Raw genomic sequence first — 11,401 nt, forward strand, 5'->3', positions numbered from 1 at the left:
TGTGTGCTGGAGTGGGGGTGGGGGGGAAAGGGACAATCCGGTTAGGAGGGGAGGGGCAGGGGTGGGGTGGGTGGAGAATGGGCGGGGCCGGGGTGGTAAGCCAGTATTTTCAGCTTTATCAAGGTGTGTGCAATATTGTATGTGTGGAGCCAGCTGGCTCCTCACGGCCACAAATGCTAGTCAGGGATCTTAGAGCCACAGGAGTTCCTTAGGGATCACCAGTCCCCACGAGTCTTGTGTGAGAGTGGATAGTGTGCAGCTGAGGAAGAAGACACTTTTGCCAGGTTCTCCCCCTTAGGTTCCAGCTCTAGTGCAATCGCCGTTGAACTTGGGAAAGCCAGGATGTGTTTTGGCACTGCAAGGGATAGAAAAATATGTGTTGACCAATGTCCTTACCACAGATTTTTTTCCGCCTAGACTAAATGTGGGGTTTATTGTAATCCAAGAGTATCCCTTTGAAGGGTTAGCAGATGAACTAACTGTATGTCTTAAATTGTTTTCTAAACTTCCATATTTGATAGGGTTTGTAACATTTATTTATAATTAATTAATATTGTACTGTTATAATCATACCTTTTCTGTTAAACGTAAAGTTATTTTGAGCTGTTTGGAACATTGTGAAGCAGTGGGACAGCTACAGTAGTTTCTATAAAAACTAAACAGTAACGTTTATATATTGCATCAGGAGTATTTTATTCTATATATAAATATATATATGGTAAATATCTGTCTGTTTTATAAATATAATCATTTAAAGAAAGTATCGTTATGACACTATCTGCCATATTTTTATACATTTGTGATATGAAGTGAGTATTATACTTCTAATCAAGGGAGTTGAATTGTGGCTGCTCGTGACTGTAACCGTAGGAACCTTGCTAAACTTTCAGGCGACAGCGGCAGCTTGTAGACACGATCCTTGGTAGCAGACGAGATGCAGCATCTCCTTCTGAACCCACAGGGAAAGAAAGTTGGCTAGGCCAGTGAGAACTCCAGCAGGCCTGTTCCGTCCTCACACAGTTGGCTCCTCTTCGTGTCCAGGGACGTTCCTTGCACCTGAGGGGAGAACAGATCCAGGGTTACTCATGGGGTCTTTGTAGAGAGAATGTGCTCTTCTACTTAGCATTAGCATAGGGCATAGACCAAAGATTTGCCAGTGAACATTCCTAGTTGCGAGGTTGTAAAAGGTATCTGCAGATCTTGCAAACCAGCTCTATGCTCCTGAATCCTGTGCACTGTACTGGAGACTCTTGGCTGGTAGCGTGTGAGATACATGTGTGGCATTTCTATTTCTAAATGCTTTTTTTGTTATCGCTCTTTCCAATATATTTAAAAGGCTCCTGAAGCAATTCCAGATGTAGAGAAAATTGCTGTACTCATCTTCCTGAGACGGTCCATTTGTAACAAGTTTATCATGCACATCAATAAACACACATACACGCACACACACGTGGCCAGAACAGGACTTACCTTTCCCTCATTTGATCTCCTTCAACTCCCAGGTTATTCCCAAGTATCATCAAGGCCTTTGGCCAACAAGGGTCATAGCCCCGCGTTTCTGGGCCATCCTTGACAGAAATCACCTCAATACCATCATCCGTCAAGAGTATTAGATTTTCGGAAGTAGTCTCTTAGCAATAATATTTTTAAAGGTCCCCTCCCACCCCTCAAAGAGGTAACTTCTCGGTATTTATTACTTGTCCCAGGACTGTGAGAGTATCAGCCCCTGAATCAAGTTGGCTATAATTGAAATCTGCTGAGTTACTGTTCCCCTCCCCCAACATTTTAAGAATCATAGCTCTGATGATTATGAAGATTATAAAGAAAAAGGTCTTAGTTTCTTTGAAGCTTAAATTGTGTGCATATTGCATTTTTATATAACTACTATAATGATGTGTATTGATTATATATAGAGGTCATTTTAAGGTGCTTTTAATTTAATTTTAATAAGTGTAATAGGCACTAAAATAAAACTCAACTAGGTACTATCATTGAAACAATTTGATTCAAACCAATAGTTTGCATGCTCTTCGGTTCTTTTTATATCTTACTGCTTTCACCAGTTCAGTGCTGTCTGAGTAGCTCTGAATTCTGGCTTTTTCCAGGCAGCTGCCCAGTTATATAGTGATGTGGACCCTTAGCAGTTTTTGCCTGGATACTAATGACTCTAAAAGGGTGTGTAACTCTTCTTTTTTAAACTCAACTTGTACCTTGTATTCCCCCTTGCAAACCAGAAACTCCATTTTTTTCCTCTGGAAAGACTTCTCACTGTGCTGTGCGCTTAGGAACTGCGCAGTCACATTGCCATGCTGTGGCATTTGAGGCTCGTCGTCACCTAGGGGCTGGTTTCCCATGTTTTCATCCTTGCTAACATTGGGATCTTAGATATTTGCAGAACATTTATATTCGTGATGGTTCTTCAAAGAAGGGCTAGAATAATTGCCTTCTACCTAGAGCAAAGTAAACCTAACTGATGAAGAGTCAATACATACTTTTCGTACATTCCCAGATTTGAGCCAGAAAATATCTGCAATGTTTTCAACTAGTGTTTTTGACGTAGCTCTTTTATCCTCTTCTCAGCTTTTGTCCATTCTGACTTTCATTGACCTCAGTAAGCTGTAAATGATCTACAATTCGCATTTCTAGCATGCATATTTCTCTTCCTGGTCACATGGTAAAGTTTTCTCTCAAATCTAATGGGCCCTCTTTTAGCTCTGAACTTATTTTCCTCTGGTTGATGAATTATTGGCCTCACAAAGATTGCCATCTGTGATAAGATTAAGGACTTGACTTAAGGTCACAAAAGTCTGCATTTTCTTTAGGAAGGGAAGTTTATGACATCCATGTTCTATCATCTGCCCTAACTTCCTAAAGGACAAAAAGGTTGAATGAAGGCTTATGAATTGCTTTGTTTATGGAAGTATCGCTGATCTTGTGAAAAGAAACTCTGCTTTACTGTTTTTCTACTTTTGCTTTACCGCCGTCCTCATTATTCTTCTCAGAAGTTCTGAATGAACTTTTACTAAACCTTGTTTGGTTTCAGTCAGAGGTTTAGCCTCTCTAGAGCCCAAGACAAAAAGTGCTCCATGCTGAGGGGCTCAAGTGAGTTATCTACAGCAGGATTCTCGACCAGGGCCAATTTTGCCTCCTGGGGACATTTGGCAATGGCAGGAGACATGTTTGGTTGTCACAACTGGGGGTGGTGGTGTGCTACTGGGATCTAGTAGGTAGAGGCCAGGGTTGCTGCTAAACATCTTGCATGCCCAGGACCGCCCCCACCAGACAAAGAATCATTCAGCCCCAAATGTCAGTAGTGCCGAGGCTGAGAAACCCTGCTCTACCATATTCCAAGCCCACCTGTCTGCAGAGCTTGGCCCCGCGCTAGTTCTCTGCAGGCTTCAAAACTGCAGGTACGAATTCTTTAGCGTTGCATTCTCTTAAAGAGTCTTCTACCACCTTTCTTGAATCCCTGGAATCCTACTGTCTGTTTTCATTATCTTGGACCTGCTAAAAGGTGCATCCTTTGGGAGGAGACCAGAGTCACTTTATAGGTGTTTGAGAACTTAAATTCTAGGTCAGCATCCTTAGAAAATCTTTCATAGAGCCATGAAGCTTATATTTAGAAGCAAGCAGCAGCCTGGCAGATTGGCATGATTTTTACCAACTGCTCAAAGGCATCCGTGGCTTTTAGCTGTCTCTCCCAAAAGAAAATGTGTTTGTTTTTAATTTAAGTCATTTAATAACTCTTTACAAATATTGGCGTATGACCGATTAGAAGCAAAAAACTCTTAATTGGTGGTCATGATGTGGCTGTTATAGGAGTATTTGTGCCGTGTGCTTTGGTTAAATCTGTTTTAAAATGTACTTTAAGATTCACCATTTGCAGTTGTACTTTAATTCTAAGCTCAGAGCCATGCTGGGTAGTTTCCAGTCGCATCATGTATTATAAAGTATGTTGTGGTTGTAGAGTTAGACAGTTTAGCATATTTCTAACCTGAAAATTAGTGGGCTTTGCTACGAAATGCTACCCCATTTTTCCTTCCCAGCACCTCTTAGTTAACATCATAGTACCCTCACTCCTTAAACTAGTTTTTAGAGTAAATAAGGAAAAAAGCCATTTATTTTCTTCTAGCTAAGTATTGAGAATGACTCATAAGTGTACAACTGTTTTTTAAGGCCAAGAGGATTACTTTTCAAGTATGTAGAAGGCTCTGTCCATTTCTGTTCACCTAGGTCCTGGTGGGGACTCAACCTTTAGCAAGGGCAATGGCTCATTGCGACTTATTCCTAGAGCTCAGCTGGGACTCAGAAATCTGCATAATCTCTCCTGGTCAGAACATATTTTCTGGAGAGCAGTGCTTTTATATCTAGAAGTTTGTTAGCTCCTGCATTATAGTCAGATATTGAGCTCCGTGCGAGCACTAAGATCCACAGACTCATACTTTTGTGAACTGGGAATGTGGTATGATACACTGAACCAAGTCAGAAAATATTGAAATATTTCCTTGCCTCCTTCAATTCATCACTAATAAAGTGTGTAGGCAGAGAAAACTTATTTGCAGTTAAAAAAAAATGGTTTCTTTAAAAGGGGCTGCAGGAACAACAGTACAAATGTCATAAGTGTCCTGTTGCTAATCCGCAGGGCCAGGATCTCACAAGAAGGCTCTCTTAGAGACTTAAAGGGCCAACTTGCAAAATAAAAACTTGTAAGTGGCTCTGATTTCTTCCTTCTGCATCTTGACCAGCTGAGATATAGAATATAATAACTTGAGGTCTGATTCAGCTGGGTAAAAAATTCTGTACTAGAAACCATGAGTAAATGCAAGAAAGTGAATCTGTGACAGGATGAGTCCCTTGTCTTTCTGTATACACACAATGTGGTAGAAGTACAGTGGCTAGGAAACTATGGGCCTGCTGCCCTATTCTATTCTATTTCTTCTTTTTTAATCGAATGTACTATAAAATGTCATAGACTTTTGTGCCAAGTCAGTTACTATGTGAATATTCATTTCCCATAGTGCTTTGTTAATACATCAGTGTTAGGCCTGGTCCTGACTCCACCTTTCTCCACTCCAGGCACTGACCCACCTTTCTGTGTATTTCCTATAGGCTATTAAATATGATCACAACCTGCCTTGTACTTCCATTCATTAACTGTTTACTCCCAAGTTTGAGGGAAGTTTGTCTTTTGTTTTGCCAGAAAAAAATTTGTAATAGTCTACACGTTGGATTTCTAGGGCCAGAGAACTGTGGCAGTGAAACTGGTATCTCTTCTAAGGCCCTTCATTACCCAAAAGGTTAAGCTCTCTGAACCCCATTTGATCCTTGGGTTGTATTTTGATCTTCCTTTGGAATCTTAAAAATCGGTCTCCATGTTGTATGCAGATTAGAAGTTGCCTTGTTCACTACTCTTCCAGCGCATAGTATCAGGGAGAAAGAGGCCTTATCTGTTCCTCCATCCCCTCCGTTTTGACAGACTGCAAAGAATTCCTCAGGACTTCCTTTGGTTTGGGATTTTACTTTCCCAAAAGCCTGATCTGATTCATTTCAGGCATAGACAAGCTTGTCCTAGTGCTCTGCTTCAGGGCTAATCAGACAAAACCCAGGAATAGAAAAGGTAGATGCCTTGACTTTTGTCCCTGTTGGGGGATTAAAGTGTTTATCGCCAGAGTTGTCAAAAGCTCCAGTTACAACGCATTCAGTTTCAAGGGAAAAAAAATGATGCTTTTCCTTCTGGAGAACTTTTAAGTTCTCCACAGCAGCTTAGATTTTCCAAAATGGAAAGTAAAGCTTGTATAAAATCTGTTTTCACTAGAGATATACAGTCGATTATAGTCACCTCAGTCCATTTCCCTCTCCTTGTTTCCTCCTTGGTCACTGATTGAGTCAGGCTGGAGGGGTAATGCTGTGATTGTAAGAAGTAAATTCTCACGTGAACGTGGACTGATTAACAGAAACAAACCAAACAAAATAGTTGCCCCTAATTCCTATCTCCAAGAATTGCTTTGTGCCATTTTGAATTCAGGTAGTTATTCTGTATATATTTAGAAGACTATTCTGAGCTTCTTCAATCTCTAGGAAGTTTGAAGGGGGTATCTGGGAAGACACAGAGCAGGGAGACTTTGAGAACCCTGCTTGTGCCTGAAAACAAAAATAGGGATAAGCCAGAATGATGTAACATCTAAGTTTGTGGTAGATGAAGAATCAGTTGAAATTCTTAATTGCACAGACTTTATAATCCATAATATAAAGTGTAATTCCATACTTTGTACTGTGGCAAGGGTGTGACGTGGTGTTAACCTTTTTAATTTTTGAATCCAAGCTGAATTTAAAGTGTTGAATATTTAAATTCCTCACAAGCTAATTATGAACCATTTGTAAGGTGTTTATATAACTCTTTGTATCATGTATTGGTACATCTTATCAAGTTTTTTCTGGCATGTATTCCATTCTAAACTTCTGTAAAATTTCTATTGTTGCTGTAAATATTATACAAATATCTATTCCGTGGTAACCTTAATTATCAGCATGAAATGGTTAATTTTTACTGAGCACAATGTATTTTTGAATGGATCTTCCCAAATGTCTTTAATAAAATGCAGATTTTGCACTGACTGATGTGATTGCCAGGCCTTCCCCATCTTGAGCACTGTGGTCCCTCTTGTTTGAACAACAAGCAGCTCCGTGGTAGTTCCTTCTTTGTAAAGAACTCGTTTGAATTCAGATGAGGGATAATGGGCCTTTGAATTTGGAATCAGTTTAAGGGACAGAAATTATTGTAAGGCAGGGCAAATCCTGTTATTTACCGATGTTGATAATTTTTTTTTTTTTTGTATTTATAAAGCTTTTTTCCCCTTCTGGCATTTTGAAAACTTTGGCTTCTTTTACACTTGAGTGTTGCCTCATTTGCACGTTGCCAGACACTCACTTGGTGGTTTGGGGAAGATGGGAAGAGATGTCAACCTCCTGCTTAGTGCCATGGAGGAAGCAAAGATGGACAGCTTAATAAGGATTTCTTCACGTTTCAGAGCAAGGGGTTGGCAAACTCTTTCTGTAAAGGGCCAGATAGTAAATATTTGAGGCTCCATGAGCCATTGGATCTCTGACTACTCAACCCTACTCACCATGCAACTCTGCCATTGTAGTGCAAAAGCAGTATAGATGATATGTAAATGAATGGGTGTGACTGCGTTCCAGTAAAACTTTATTTACAAAAACAGGCAGGGAACCAGATTTGCCAGCCTGTTTCAGGCCCTCACTTTTGTCTTTAAGGATAAGAAGACCAACTAAGTAAATGGGGTGGCCAGGGGAGAGCTTAAATTTTGTGATAACATGTATAAATATTCTCCAACTTTCTTTATCTTTCTAAACAAAGGATAGGAGCTAAAACCCTGTGTCACCAAAATCTTCACTCCAAGTTTCTCAAGTGTCATAGAAACTTGTGGCCTGTGATTTCAACTATACTGTTTATCAAGACTGAATCAGAGTAACTGGGGCTTGTCATTTTTTTATGTTCATAGCACTTACTATGGCTGGGCACATTGCCAAGTATTTTACTTTTATTTTTTATTTTATTTTATTTTTTTTTTGCGGTACGCGGGCCCCTCACTGTTGTGGCCTCTCCCGTTGCAGAGCAGAGGCTCCGGACGCGCAGGCTCAGCAGCCATGGCTCACGGGCCCAGCCACTCCGCGGCATGTGGGATCTTCCCAGACCGGGTCATGAACCCGTGTCCCCTGCATCGGCAGGTGGACTCTCAACCACTGCGCCACCAGGGAAGCCCTACTTTTATTATTACATTTATTTTTTGGAAGACAGCAGAGTGGGTAGTATCCCCATTTGTAGATGAGGAAACTGAGGTTTATGGACTTTATGTTAACCTGCCCAAGGTCACCCAGCTAGGATTTGAATCCAAGTATGTTCACTGGAAAGCCCATACCCTTTTAACACTACTATACAGTGTGATCACTATGTCTCCATGTATAGAAACTGACATGGGTTCATGACATGGGGTGATTCATGTACCACCCTTCTTCCCATCTCCCATCAAGTGGTAATTGAACTGATTTGAGAATAGAACATTTCATTGAAACAAGTCACTAGAGGTCCAGAGACTAGTGAAATGGCTGAAAGCACAGGATCTGGGGTCGGATTACCGGAGTGCAATCCTAGCTCCATCACCTACATCTTGTGTGGCTTTATGCAAGTTACTTAACTTTTCTATGCCTCGGTTTCCTTATCTTTAAATGGAAAAAATAATAGTGCCTACTTCATAGGGTTGTTGTGAGGATTTAATGAGATGATAACCTGCAAAGCATTTGATAGATTCTCAGTAAATATTAGCTGCTACAGTATTTTTGCTATTATTTGTGCCCCAGTTGACAGCCCTATGAAGTTAAAAAGGAAAGTCACTGAATCTTGACTACCACTTATACAGAGCTCATTAAGCACTTTAGGTGCATTTATCTTATTTGATCTTCACATCAGCCCTATAAAGTTCTCATGATTAAGAACCACCCAGCTTAGAGCTACTCTTGGGATCACAGGGAAAGCAATAGCCCTTACAGGTGTGCATTTGTCAGCAAGCCTCAGCAACCATGCTCCAGGCAGACAAAAAGATGGGCTTCTGTCAGTGTCTGTTCAAAGGCTCAATTCAGGGGTGCAATCTTCTGGGTTCTGAGACTGGAATCATAGCAGTACCTTTATTTTGAAATACCTTTACCTCATCTAAGTAACCTCCTCCCACCCTGAATACCAAAATCAGCTCAGACTTTTTCTTAACCTTGCCTACACTTAGTGTTACTTCTTTGTTCATAGGATTTCATCTAGTTGTTTAAAAATCTCCTGCAATATGTTACATATATTTTACCACAATTAAAAAAAAAATGTCCTGCAAGTATAGGCCACACTCTAGAATTTCTGAAAATATTCTTCAACCAAAAGTTTCCCCCACAAAAGAAATAGTACTGCAAACATAGTTCATGTGTTTAATGGCAAGATTCTGTTGGGCTTCAGATGTCCCTCAATAAAAGTTTTATTTTTTATACATTCTGTCATGAATTAAATGAAGTAAAAATTCATATGCTGTAGTAAATAAATTACCTACAGATAAATGTTTTACGAATCTCACTGTTTATTAAATTCTGAAGTACTGAGCAATTTCCAGTAGGAAATCTCAGCTGACCTCCTTGCAGAAATTGACAAGTTGATCCTAAAATTCTTGCGGAAATCCAAGGGACTCAGAATAGCCAAAATGATCCTGAAGAAGAACAAAGTTGGAAGACTCATGCGTTACAATTTGACAACTTCCTAATCAAAACAGTGTGGTACTAGTATAATGATAGACATATAGATCAATGGAATAGAACTGAGTGTCCAGGGAATTCCCTGGCGGTCCAGTGGTTAGGACTCCATGCTTTCACTGCTGAGGGTGCAGATTCAATCCCTGATTGGGGAACTAAGATCCCACAAGCTGCGTGGCATGGCCAAAAAAAAAAGAATTGAGTGTCCAGAAACATAAACCCTCACCGTTCTGGTCAATTGATTTTCCATAACGGTCCAGGGTCATTCAGTGGGGAAGGAATAGTCTTTTTGGCAAACGTGCTGGGACATTTGGATATCCACATGCAAAGAATGAAGTTAGACCCCTACCTCATATCATATACAAAAATTAACTCAAAATCGATCAAAGATCTAAATGTAAGAGGTAAAACTATAAAACTCTCGGGGGAAAAAAAAATAGGAATAAATCTTCATGATCTGGATTTGGCAATGGTTTCTCAGATATGACACCAATAGCACAAACAACAAAAGAGAAAAAATAAGTTGGACTTAAAATTTTAAAATATGTGTTTCAAAGGACTCCTTCAAGAGAGTGAAAAGACAACCTATGAAATAGGAGAAAATATTTGCAAATCATTTATCTGGTAAGGTAATTGTATCTAGAATATATAAAGAACTCTTACAACTCAATATTTTAAAAACAGCCTAATTTAAAAAATGAGCAAAGGGTCAGAATAGACATTTCTTCAAAGAAGGTGTACAAACACAGTAGACACATGAAAAGATGCTTAACATCATTACTCATTAGAGAAATGCAAATCAAAACCACAATGAGAGATACTACTTCATACACACTAGGATGGCTACAATCAAAAAGATAATAACAAGTGTGCAGAAATTGGAACCCTCATACATCGCTGGTGGGAATGTAAAATGGTGCAGCCATCTTGAAAGATTGTCTGAAAGTTCCTCAAAAGGTTAAATTGAGTTACCATATGACCCAGCAATTCCACTCCTGGGTATATACCCAAGATAAATGAAAACGTCCACACAAAAACTTGTACACAGTTGTTCATAGCAGCATTATTCATAATAGCCGTAAAGTGGAAACAACCCAAATGTCCATCAACAGATGAATGGGTAAATAGAATGTGGTTTATCCATACAATGGAATGATATTCAGCCATAAAAAGGAATGAAGTACTGATACATGTTACAACATGAATGAACCTTGAAAACACTATACTAAGTGAAAGAAACCAGACAGGAAAAAACCACATATTGCATGATTTCATTTATATGAAATGTCCAGAATACGCAAAATCTACAGAGACAGAAACGAGATTAATGGTTGCCCGGGGCTGGGGTGGGCAATTGGGTTGGAGAGGTGTGATGGCTAGTGGGGACAGGGTTTCTTTTGGGGGTGATGAAAATTTTCTAAAATTGATTGTGGTAATGGTTGCTCAACTCAATATACTAAAAGTCATTGAATTATACACTGTAAATGGGTGAAATTTGTATGGTATGTGAATTTTATCTCAATAAAGCTGTTCCAAAACAAAACTTTCCAATATAAACAATTATTTGGAGAACCTTTATCCCTGCCTCACGCTGTTTACTTCTTTTCTTTTTTTCCCTTAACTATACTCCCCTCCTGTGTCTGGTGTGCCAGTTGTAGAGTCCTGAACTCTTAGGCTATTGCCATTTTCTCTGACAATCCATGTCACGATAAAAGTTCGTTCAGCTTTCCTAGTAAGAATCTCTAGGCATTCTGTTCAAAGTGGATTTGTCCATGTGTCCTAAGGCCAGAGAAGGATTTTTTTTTTCCCTACCCTGAATTGATACCTTTATATGTGAGAGAAGATTGAGCAGAGAAAAGTGTTTTTCCACGTTTAAGTATACAGCATGGGGATTGGAAAGATGCTGGGTTAAATAAGCTGTTCTAAGCCCAAAAACACCAGGGAAGAGATTTGGGGATTTTAGGAGGCTGGCCGTTCACAGAGAAGGTGAATACGATGTCCAGGATCGTGTTGGTGTGAGTCCATTGCCTTGGCTTGGCGTTTGAAAACAGAAAGTAACTCAGAGAAATGAGCTGCTAGCAGAGGCTGCACTGCCTCAGGA

This window comes from Leucopleurus acutus (genome assembly GCF_964270905.1).
Source record: "Leucopleurus acutus genome assembly, chromosome: X".
Classification (NCBI taxonomy): Eukaryota; Metazoa; Chordata; class Mammalia; order Artiodactyla; family Delphinidae; genus Leucopleurus; species Leucopleurus acutus.